Source organism: Malaclemys terrapin, chromosome 3 (genome assembly GCF_027887155.1).
Source record: "Malaclemys terrapin pileata isolate rMalTer1 chromosome 3, rMalTer1.hap1, whole genome shotgun sequence".
Taxonomy (NCBI): domain Eukaryota; kingdom Metazoa; phylum Chordata; order Testudines; family Emydidae; genus Malaclemys; species Malaclemys terrapin.
Genome location: NC_071507.1, coordinates 138,484,095 through 138,494,154, shown reverse-complemented (window position 1 = coordinate 138,494,154; position 10,060 = coordinate 138,484,095).

Here is a 10,060-nt window from a genome sequence, read left to right as displayed (position 1 = left end):
GATATATGCTGGTGAGTGCAACAGATGTTTTTTGAAAGATTTTACAAGGATCATCCCTGAGGATTGTTTGTAACTATTCTTTCTCATATAATCACTCAAGAATCTTACCCTCTGTAGTCTGTTCGGGGGGGAGTGGTCCTTCCCTCTCCGGGTCTGTGGGCGCCCAGTCCACCTTACTATGTCTCTGGGAGGTCGCCTGACATGAGGAATCAGTGGGGTGATGGGAGACGTGAACGCAGGTCTGATCAGGGCCGAATGACAAACACAGTTGCAGAGCCCGGCCCCGGGTCAAGGGGTGGGGGGCAGTAAAGAGTCTGAGGGCTCAGGCCTGCACTCAGGCTGAGCCGCAAATAGTCGGGCCTCCTAGCTCTGGTGGAGGGCTGACAAGTGCAGGCTTCTTGCCTAAGAGAGGGGGAGATTGCCACCCATGGATTGGGGTGGCAGGGGAGATGCAGGCTTACTCTCTCCACTGCATCCCGGCCCAGGGCCCTAGCAGTGGCGGAGTGGTCTGCCACTGGGTCAGCAGGGATCCTGACTGCAACACTGACTCACTCACTGACAGCTCTACAGTCAGCTACCCCTGGGCCACTGCTCCCTACTTCCACCACCAACACTGCTGCCCCACCACCCTACTTACCATCAGGACCTGCTCTTCGCCTCTCGGCATGGCTGTTTGCTTCCCCCCTGCTTACCACCTGGGACTGATTGCAGCAGCAAATGACAGACTGTGTATCACAAGTGCACGTGGATGCACATGCCTGCCCCCACCCTCGGACTGACCTTCCCTTCCCCAGCTACTTTTGGCTGTGGGACAACCCCCCACCCTGGACTGTGCCCTCCTGCCCTGCCGCGCCCTGTCATCTGCCGTGGCTCCCCTTCCCCTGCTGCTCCCTCCACCAGCTCTGGTGGTGTTGCACTCTTGGCCCCAAGAGCATATGCTCAGGTGGCTGCAGCCCCTCCACGCGCCACCACATCATCTGCCCAGACTGCCACCTCCAGTTCCATCCCTGGCAGCTGGGGTCCCTTTCCCACCCTGACCAGGAAGCACAGTGTCCCTTGCCTCCTGGTGCCCACCTCGCCCCAGGTGGAGACCTACATGCAGGTGTTGGCATGGGTGGCATGGGGCCCATAGTCGTGGCGGCGGCCTCCAAGATGTACTGGAAGGTCATCTTCTTCCTGGCATCAGAGGCCGCTGCCCAGGAGATGGTGGAGAAGGGCCTGGCAGTGGGGGGCATATATGTTCCCATTGAGCCTCTTGAGGACCTGGGTGTATTAGTGGTTTTTACCTTTGTCGCAACCTTACTGCCCAACGCTGCCCTTTTACCCTTCTTCTTCACCTTAGGGAAGCCTATTTCCATGATCAGCCCTCTCCCACAGGACTGCAAGGACACCACCCTCCATCACAGCCTGTCATTACACCGGCAGGTCCAACTACAACTGCTGCCGGTGGTGGACGATGGCTTGAAGTGTTCTTTTTAGAGCCATATCAAGGGGCCCACTACCGGTGCACTGCTCCTCGGGGGAGGCCGGGTGTTACCTCTGCTGGATGATGGAGCACATCCAGAGGGACTGCACCTGCCGGGCATGGAGGGATACCTGGGACCCCCGAGACCTGGGAGGGCACCGGCCCTGCCATCGCCAGCGACCCTGGTGGCCTGGCTCCTGTAGTTGCCCCTCCTCCTTCTGCCATTGCTCCTGCTCGTGGGGCCCACCTCCGTAGTGTGTAGTCCAGCGGGGCCCATGGAGGAGAGGGTGGCAGGGCCATTGCCGGGCTCTGGAGAGGGCCCGCCCCAGGGGCAGGTATCCCCTCATCCCCTCCTTGCTTCCCAAACCCCAAGTTCATCACCCTTGCCCCTAGCCCCACCCGTGCTGGCCGGCCCTCCACCTCCACCTTGGAGGGCTTGGTACTTGTGCAGGGGAAGTGCAGCAAAAGGAAGGCTTGGGCTCAGAACCTCCCCCTCGATGCAAGTGGGGAGGCCCCCACAAGACCATGAGGGGGGCCGCTGCTGCCGAGCCTTCCGCCATGCCCCCTGATAGAGCCCAGCAGGTGGAGCCAGCCGGGAATGCCATGCCAGCGGAAGGGGGCGGGACCGCCCCCGACTCAGAGTATCTCCCCAAGGGGGCCTCAGATAGAGCCCCCCCCAACCCTTTTGTCACCTGTGCCCCCCGTCGGCGCTGAGGCAATTGCTGCCTTGGTTGCTGGTGGGAAAGACTCTGGGGCAGTGGGGGGAAACTTCACCTCCATCTTTGAGGAGATTGAGGCCCGGGGTCTGACTCTGATCACCCAGGGGGAGGATGATCCCCTTGCCAACGGGCCTCGATCTGGGTGGTGGCTTCGTCATGCTGCCATCTTCTCCTCTTTCCCTCTTGCCCCGGGCTGCTGCCCCAGCTCTCAACCTTGGGGCGCTCCTGGGTTCATCCATCTGCCCGGCCACAGACAGCTTCCTGCTCATGGCCGCCGAGGCCCTGGGTGTGCCTCTTTGTGAGGTGAGGCAGCCGCCTCCCCTCCTGGTTGTGGGCCCTGCCACTGATGCCACCATGCCTGACACCGTGGTTGAGGGCGCAAAGCTTGTTTAAGCGCCTGGGCTTGGCATCCCCCTCATGGATCCGGAGGAGATGTGTGGAACGGCTAGGGCCCTCTACGCCAGCCTCTCTTCCCCGGATCCAACCGATGCAGATGCTTGCAGGGTGCTCTGGGACGGACTCCTGATTCTCAGCACGGGCAACCGGGACCAGCTGGAGCTGCCTCTCACTCTAGCCGAGCTTTTGGAAACCCTCCGTCTCATGCCCACCAATAAATCTATGGGCATGGATGGGCTGACCATGGAGTTCTACCGCGTGTTCTGGGAGATCCTCGGACCAGACCTCATCACCATCTGGGCCAAGTCCTTGGGGAGCAGGGGAGCTGTGCTCGCCCTGCTATCCAAGAAGAGGGACCTCCATGACCTTTGGAACTGACATCCCATCTTGCTCCTCAGCACGGACTACAAAGTTGTAGTGAAAGCCATCTCACTGCGGCTCGGGTCCATGCTGGCCGATGTGGTCCATCCCGAGCAGACCTACACTGTCCCAGGCTGCACCATCTTTGATCATTTGTATTTGGTCCAGGACCTCTTGGAGCTCGGGTGTTGGGATGGTTTGTCATTTGCCCTCCTGTCCTTGAACTAGGAGAAGGCATTCAACAGGTATCTCCTGGGCACTCTGTGGGAATTCGGCTTTGGGATCCAATTTGTGGGTTTTCTCAAGGTGCTGTATACCTCCGCGGAGTTTTTGGTCAGACTCAACTGGACCCTGACCGAGCCGGTCAGCTTTGTATGGGAGGTGTGTCAGGCCTGTCTGCTGTCAGGCCAGCTGTATACTCTGGCGATTAAGCCCTTCCTTTGTCTCCTCCGTCCACGGTAGACGGGGTTTGTGCTCCATGAGCCAGAGTTGTGGTTGGTCCTGTCAGCGTATGCCTACGATGTTCTCCTCATGGTCCAGGACCCGGGTGGAGGCCTGCCAGGCGATCTACTCAGCAGCCTCCTCCTCCCGGGTCAACTGGGTCAAGAGCTCTGGCCTGATGGTCGGGGGAAGGGTGGCAGACAAGCTCCCTCCCACCTGCGCTTCAAGCCATCCGACTGAGTGCGGGTCCACTGCTCTATCTTGGTGTTTACCTTTCCACCATGCATCCTTCTCTGCCAAAGAACTGGCAGGATTTGGAGGCCAGGGTGGGTGAGCGGAGATGGGAAGGACTCCTCTGGTGCCTCTCCCTGCAGGGGAGGGCACAGGTACTGAACCAACTAGTCCTGTCCATGCTCTGGCACCGGCTCAACACCCTGAGCCCGGCCCCAGGGATCCTGGCCCAGCTCCAGAGGGTAGCTCTGAAGTTCTTCTGGCCAGGACTGCACTGGGTCTCTTCAGGAGTCCCGAGGCTTCCCCTAGAGGAGGGAGGACAGGGCCTGGTCTCCGTCCGCAGCCAGGTCCATGTCTTCCGCCGCCAGGACTGCAGAGACTCTTTTACAGTGCAGGTAGTCCGGCATGGAGCACGTTGGCACATACCTTCCTTCGCCGTCTCCAAGGGATCTGATATAACTGGCAGCTCTTTTTTCTCCACCTGAGGGGTCTTCCGTGAGACCTCTCTGAGCCGCCGGTCTTCTACCAGGACTTCCTCCAGACCTGGAAGCTATTCTCAGCAACCAGGTCCATTGTGGACCTCCTTCCAGGGCCCCTGCTACACAACCCCTACCTTTGTGTGCAGGTGGCGGAGTCCCCCTCGGTGCACCATTCCATAACCCGAGCTGGCTGTGTGCCCTGCTCGAACTGCGCCACGAGACTATCTTTACATGTTCATGCTCCACACACTTCATTTCCTCACCCTCGTGTCCCGCCCCGATACCAAGTGGTGGGACTATCTACCACCTGTAGAGGGTGAGGAACTCCGGTGGGCCAGCCTCTATTCCACCCTGGCCCCACGGCCCACCAGGGATATCGGTTGGTGGCTCCTCCATGGAGCTGTGAGCACAGGCGTGTACCTGGCGTGGTTCACCCCCATCCCCGATGCCTGCCCCTTTTGCGGTGTGAGGGAGAACCTGGCACATGCTTATCTCGAAAGTGCCAGGTTGCAGCCCCTATTCCGGCTCCTCCACAACCTCCTGTTGAGGTTCTGGCTGCACTTTTCCCCACACCTGTTTATATTCTAACACCCTGTCCGTGACCCCATGAAGTCGTGAGACCTCTTTGTCCTTCTAGCCCTGGCCAAAGTGGCTGTCTTCAACACCAGGAGGAGGATGTTAGATGAGGGGGTGTTCTGCAACAGTGGGGTCTATTTCTGCTCCTCTCTGGTCTCACACATCTGGGCAGAGTTCCTGTGCGCGGCATCCACTGCCTCCCTAGACAGCTTTGAGGAGCAGTCCGGGGTTCTCTGCTCGCCTAGTTTTGAATCTGTGACCTTCCCCCGTCCCTGTTATTTCTTAGTTCTCCCCCATATCCAGTTGGATCCCGGGTCCAGTGGTCCCTCCCGCAAGGCTGGGGAAGGAGCCTTTAGACAGGGGCGGGTTGCACCCACCTGCCTCCCGATGTTTTCCAATAAGGCCTCACTACACCTTCTCAATGAAATGCAGAAAGAAAACACTGGGGAAATGTTCTCCAATTCCTGGAATAAACAGCAAGGAAAGATATAGTAAATGAAGAATTTGCCTTTTAACTAATATGCCTTCTAGCTAACTACATTTATGTAAACTGCTATCACAGAAACACAGTTGATTTTCTAAAGCAGTAACGGTAACTATGTGCTTAATTTTCCAAGTATTCAAAATATATAGTCTCTGATTAATTTAAATGCACTGCAGTGTTTAAACCATATTAATAGGGTTTGAAAATGCTGTATTGTATGGAAATGTTTTCAGCCCCTTTTCATGAATATGAACCCCTTATTCACATGCGGGTCCTAACCTATTGGAGTCAGTAGGTATTTTGTCACTGACCTCAATGGGCAAGATCAGGGCCTTGGCGAGCAGTTATGCACAAAAATAGCCTCACTGAAGTCAGTGGAGCTTGCTTTCATGAGTAAATGGTCATCAACGGTAGTCAGGGACTCACAAGCCAGCCCTAAGTCCTGAGATTCAGCCCTGCATGTCATACATAAGGAGTATTTGTAGGTCATAGAGGAGACAGAAGGGGTTAAAGCAAACATGAATCAGAATGAAAAATGTGGCTGCTAGGAAGGCTCAGCTGGATAGAACAAGGCATGTATCTGTTTGTGCAAAGTGTGTCTCTCCCCAGTGAGCAGAGTGGAACAAACAGGCTTCATAGACTGAACAAGTGTTGCCCATCGATGTACGTAATAAATCATCAGTCAGGAGAAGTTGTCAATAATGTTCTGCCCTAACCATCCCTATGCCTGCAGCATTAGGTGCATGCTATTGCAACTACATGAGTTCTCAAAAAGCACGGTGCAGTAAAAGAGAGTGGTTTACAGTGGCACTAGACGGTTTTTCAAAGCCCGGATATTTTAGCTCATGTTCCTTTTCAAAACAGTGTGGCAAATCTATATTTATTTAAGTTAATAAAAGAAACAGACAGTAGGAAGCACCCATCCCAAGTGGTATATGTCTCTTACGAAGCTCAAAGTTCTTGATGATCAGGGAAAACACATTAAGTCAGTTAAATCCACCTTCAGTGCCCCCCAGATCATCATCATTCTGGTCCTAAAATGTAAACATGCTATGCTATAAACAAGCTCATCCAACCAGGCCGTGTGCTCCATTGGATAGTGGCATGGGGTGGAGTGGGTATGGCAATGAACTAAGGATCAGGAGACCTGGGGTCTATTTCCAGCTCTGCCACTGATCTGTTGTGTAACCTTGAATAAATCACTTGACCTCTCAGTTACTTTTCCTACCCTTTGTCTATTTAGACTGAACTCTTCAGAGCAGGGACTGCTCCTTACTGTGCATTTGCACAGTGCCTGGCACAATGGCATTGCAATCTTGGTTTGGCTATCATGATACAGATAATATGGCCAAGAAAATAGATGAGCTTTGCAGCATGGCCAGAAAGCAAAGAAATCCAGGCATTGGAGGACCAAAATGGGGACGCATATTCCAGATTTAAGGTGACTTCTTGGATACTTGTTCCCTGAAATGAAAGTTGGTAGGTATTTATTCTGGAAGAAGCATGCTTAACCCTTTTACAGCCCAGGCAATCTATACATGTTCCTTATCTCCCTTTAAGTTAAAATAACTGGTACAAAAGTCTTCAAGTTCAAATTTATTTACTGCCTGATGCCTTCTGTCACAATGCATTATTATAATTCATAAGCAAATAAATGAAATAGATAGCATTACACAAACAAATTATCCCTTAGAAATCCAAAATAGATACAACACTTAGATACATCAAACCTAATATTGCAGGTAGTTCAAGCACAAATGAAGCCCACCATAAAGCTAGGGATACCTGGGCCTATGGTTCAGCCCATGACCTCCTCTGACTCAGTTTCCTATGCCATACCAATCTTGGAGGGTGGGTTTAGCTTCACAGGGAGAATAGAACCACTAAGATTCACATCTGTTGAATATGCTTGTAGAGGGAGTTAGATGGAGGTTTCACTTTAAAAGAAGGGGAGGGGGGAACCTGCTATGTGCTGCAACCAGATTCAAGATAGAAGGAGAAATGGTCTAATTTGCTAGAGACTCGAGTTATCACTACAAAGCGCTTGGTAAGCTCAAAGAATCTCAAACTTAACACTACATGGATGTGCAGCATGATCAGTAAACACCAAACTAACATTTCAACCTAAACCTGTCGGGACTGGCCTCAACCCAAATCCCCTACCCCGCCCCCAGGTTGGTTTGGCAAATTGGCTGGATTGTCCCCTACTAAATGCTAGCTGTCATTAACTGAATTAGTGCAGTGAATTCCATGATGGTTATAAAAGATTACGAGTCAAAATTTCAAAGACCGAGGCTCAGTCTGGCACAAAAATTGCAGGCACAAATACCAGAACTGTGTCTATATAAGACAAGTTAGGCAGCTAAATATCCAGCTGTGTGTACTGTCACCCACTCTGTGTACACAGCCAATAATGGCTTGTGAAATCACTGGTGCACTTTTGCAAATGGTCCACATACCTCCATTGTTGAAAATGGTAATTTGTGTGACACAAATAGTCAGAATGACAAATGCTTGGAAGACAATCACTAGACTGAAACAGGTCATTTTTATTATCTGTGGGTAATTTCCTGTAATAGGTCTTTTTCATTTGTTTGTTTGTTTGTGGGGGTTTTGTTTTGTTTTTTTTACTATCTGCTATGCTTAATTTCCATGTCATCCATTATTTTCATGCATATACATTCAGTTTATTCTGGAACATAAAGACAATTCAGACAGGGGGAGGGGTGAAAATTGTGGTGAATCAAAGTGAAATACAGTGAATGAGGGAAATATCAAAATTACTAGGCACTTCTATTCACCCCTTCTCATACAGCAGAAGAACAAGATGACACTAAACACAATTGAAACACAGCAAATTTAAAACTGCAATACTTTTTCACAGCTACAATTAGCCTGTGGAACCTATTGCCACAAAATATCATTGGAGCTAATAATTTAGGAGGAGTTAAAAAATGAGTTTGGACCTTTATACGAACAGGAAGGACATCCAGAATGTCATTAGTAAGGAGTTTCCAAAAAGATTTTGGAAGGATTGTAAATCCTCATGCCTTTGGGAATAAGTCATCAGCTAATAAATGAGGATTGGGAAGAAATTTACCCTATTGGCAAAGTAGTCCATAACGCTACTGTAGCATTTCTTGCTTTTATACCATGGAGATTAAGAAGTGAGAAAAAATTGCTGAACATATAAAGAACAGCAAGGCAACACGATGGAATTATTGAAAAACAGACTGCAAGCTAGATATTTTCTTTCTGTTTTCAATCTACTGCTTTTTACCCTCTTTCAGCTATTAATTTATTATTAATTATGATGATGATTATTATTTTCTGTAAAGTATTTTGATAAGTACATTGTGAGCTAAAAGCATCAGACTATATTTTCTGTTTTCAGGGTTTGTACAATCCATTTTGAGGTACTTTGACTTTCCAACAGGATGCTGCAGGTTTTACCACAAAGTCTACTTTTACACTTAATATGAGGCCAAAATAAATATACTACAAGCACGAACACTGTTCTAGGCGGACAGGAGGATCCCTGCCTGTCATAGCTAATGATGGTGATCAAAGCCAGCCAGGTGCTTACACTGACCCTGGGCTTTGGTCATTTACTACATTTTTCAATATCTGAGCTTGAGAGTGAGTTGTCCTAATGGCCTCTGATTACATTCGTGGCATATGGCAGGACAAAGGAACAGTTAATAAAAAGAGGGAGAAGGAGAGAGGAATGTCTAACTATACAGCATGTGTGTGTCTAAAACACCCACTCTATTAAAATGAGTCAGCTCCCATTCAAAACTTTCCCCACACTGTACACGTTAGTGCTATTGAAATACTCAGTAGGCCTTGTAGCCCATTAGTTCATTTTATCATCCATTTATCATTGTGCTATGTGATGTTATGGCCAATTTACATGCTATTTCATGTACAATCAATGTATGCTAAATAGGTTGAAGTTGTAGAATTATAAAAGTATAGGATTGATAAGTGATGAGTGTGGTTAGATATTTAAGTAAAGCATGGCTAAAACCAAGGCCTACAGACAGATTGAGACCTGTATAATTGTAGCTTAGCCATACCAGACCATAGGCTTAAGAATGCTTGACATGAGTGGGTGTCCTAGGAATGACCATATGCCCCCAAGGTCACAAGATTACTGCAAAGATGTGCCAATAGGTTATTGCAATAGACTGCTATATATTGTCCAAACCCACAAAACAACTAATTGTAACATCTTTGAATGTCTGTCTTGACTGCAGGGTACATGCAATTGTAAATGCTAATAAAAATAAAATAAACTACAACAACCTATGAACAACAGGGCACCCCAATATTCATGGGGTGTGGAAGTACAGATAAGGAAAAGAGGGATGACACCTTCATTCATATTCATAAAGTATTAGCCGTAGTTAGAAATACAATGTATAAAGATTCCCTGGCTGGGTAAAAGTGGGAATACCCATGGGAAAAACTCCAGCAGGAACTATCCCTCTACTAATGATCAATTGGTGAAAGGTCCATCGCACCCTGGAATATCGTTGAGGAAGAGACCATGACTACAGTTATAATTATTTCATAGGTTTTTATTGAATTTTTAGATGCAGGGTAATTGTCACTTTATTGCTTTAATAAAACTTGTACAAATAACACTTTGTACTTGTGATTATGTCTGTGGTCATTATCCTTGGACTTCATGTGTTCCTAGAGCTTCCAAATTAGAGAAAAGCACCAGAGGTAATTTCACTATGTTGAGCTTGAAACTGTAGCAACTGGAGCCAAACCCATGCTGGTGTAATACAACCTCACTACATTCACTTTAAATAAAATAAAAGGCTACAGACTACACAGCACAGGCTTTTCACAAAAGCAACTCACACAGGGCAAGGTTGTGAGCCCGTATTCACTGTGG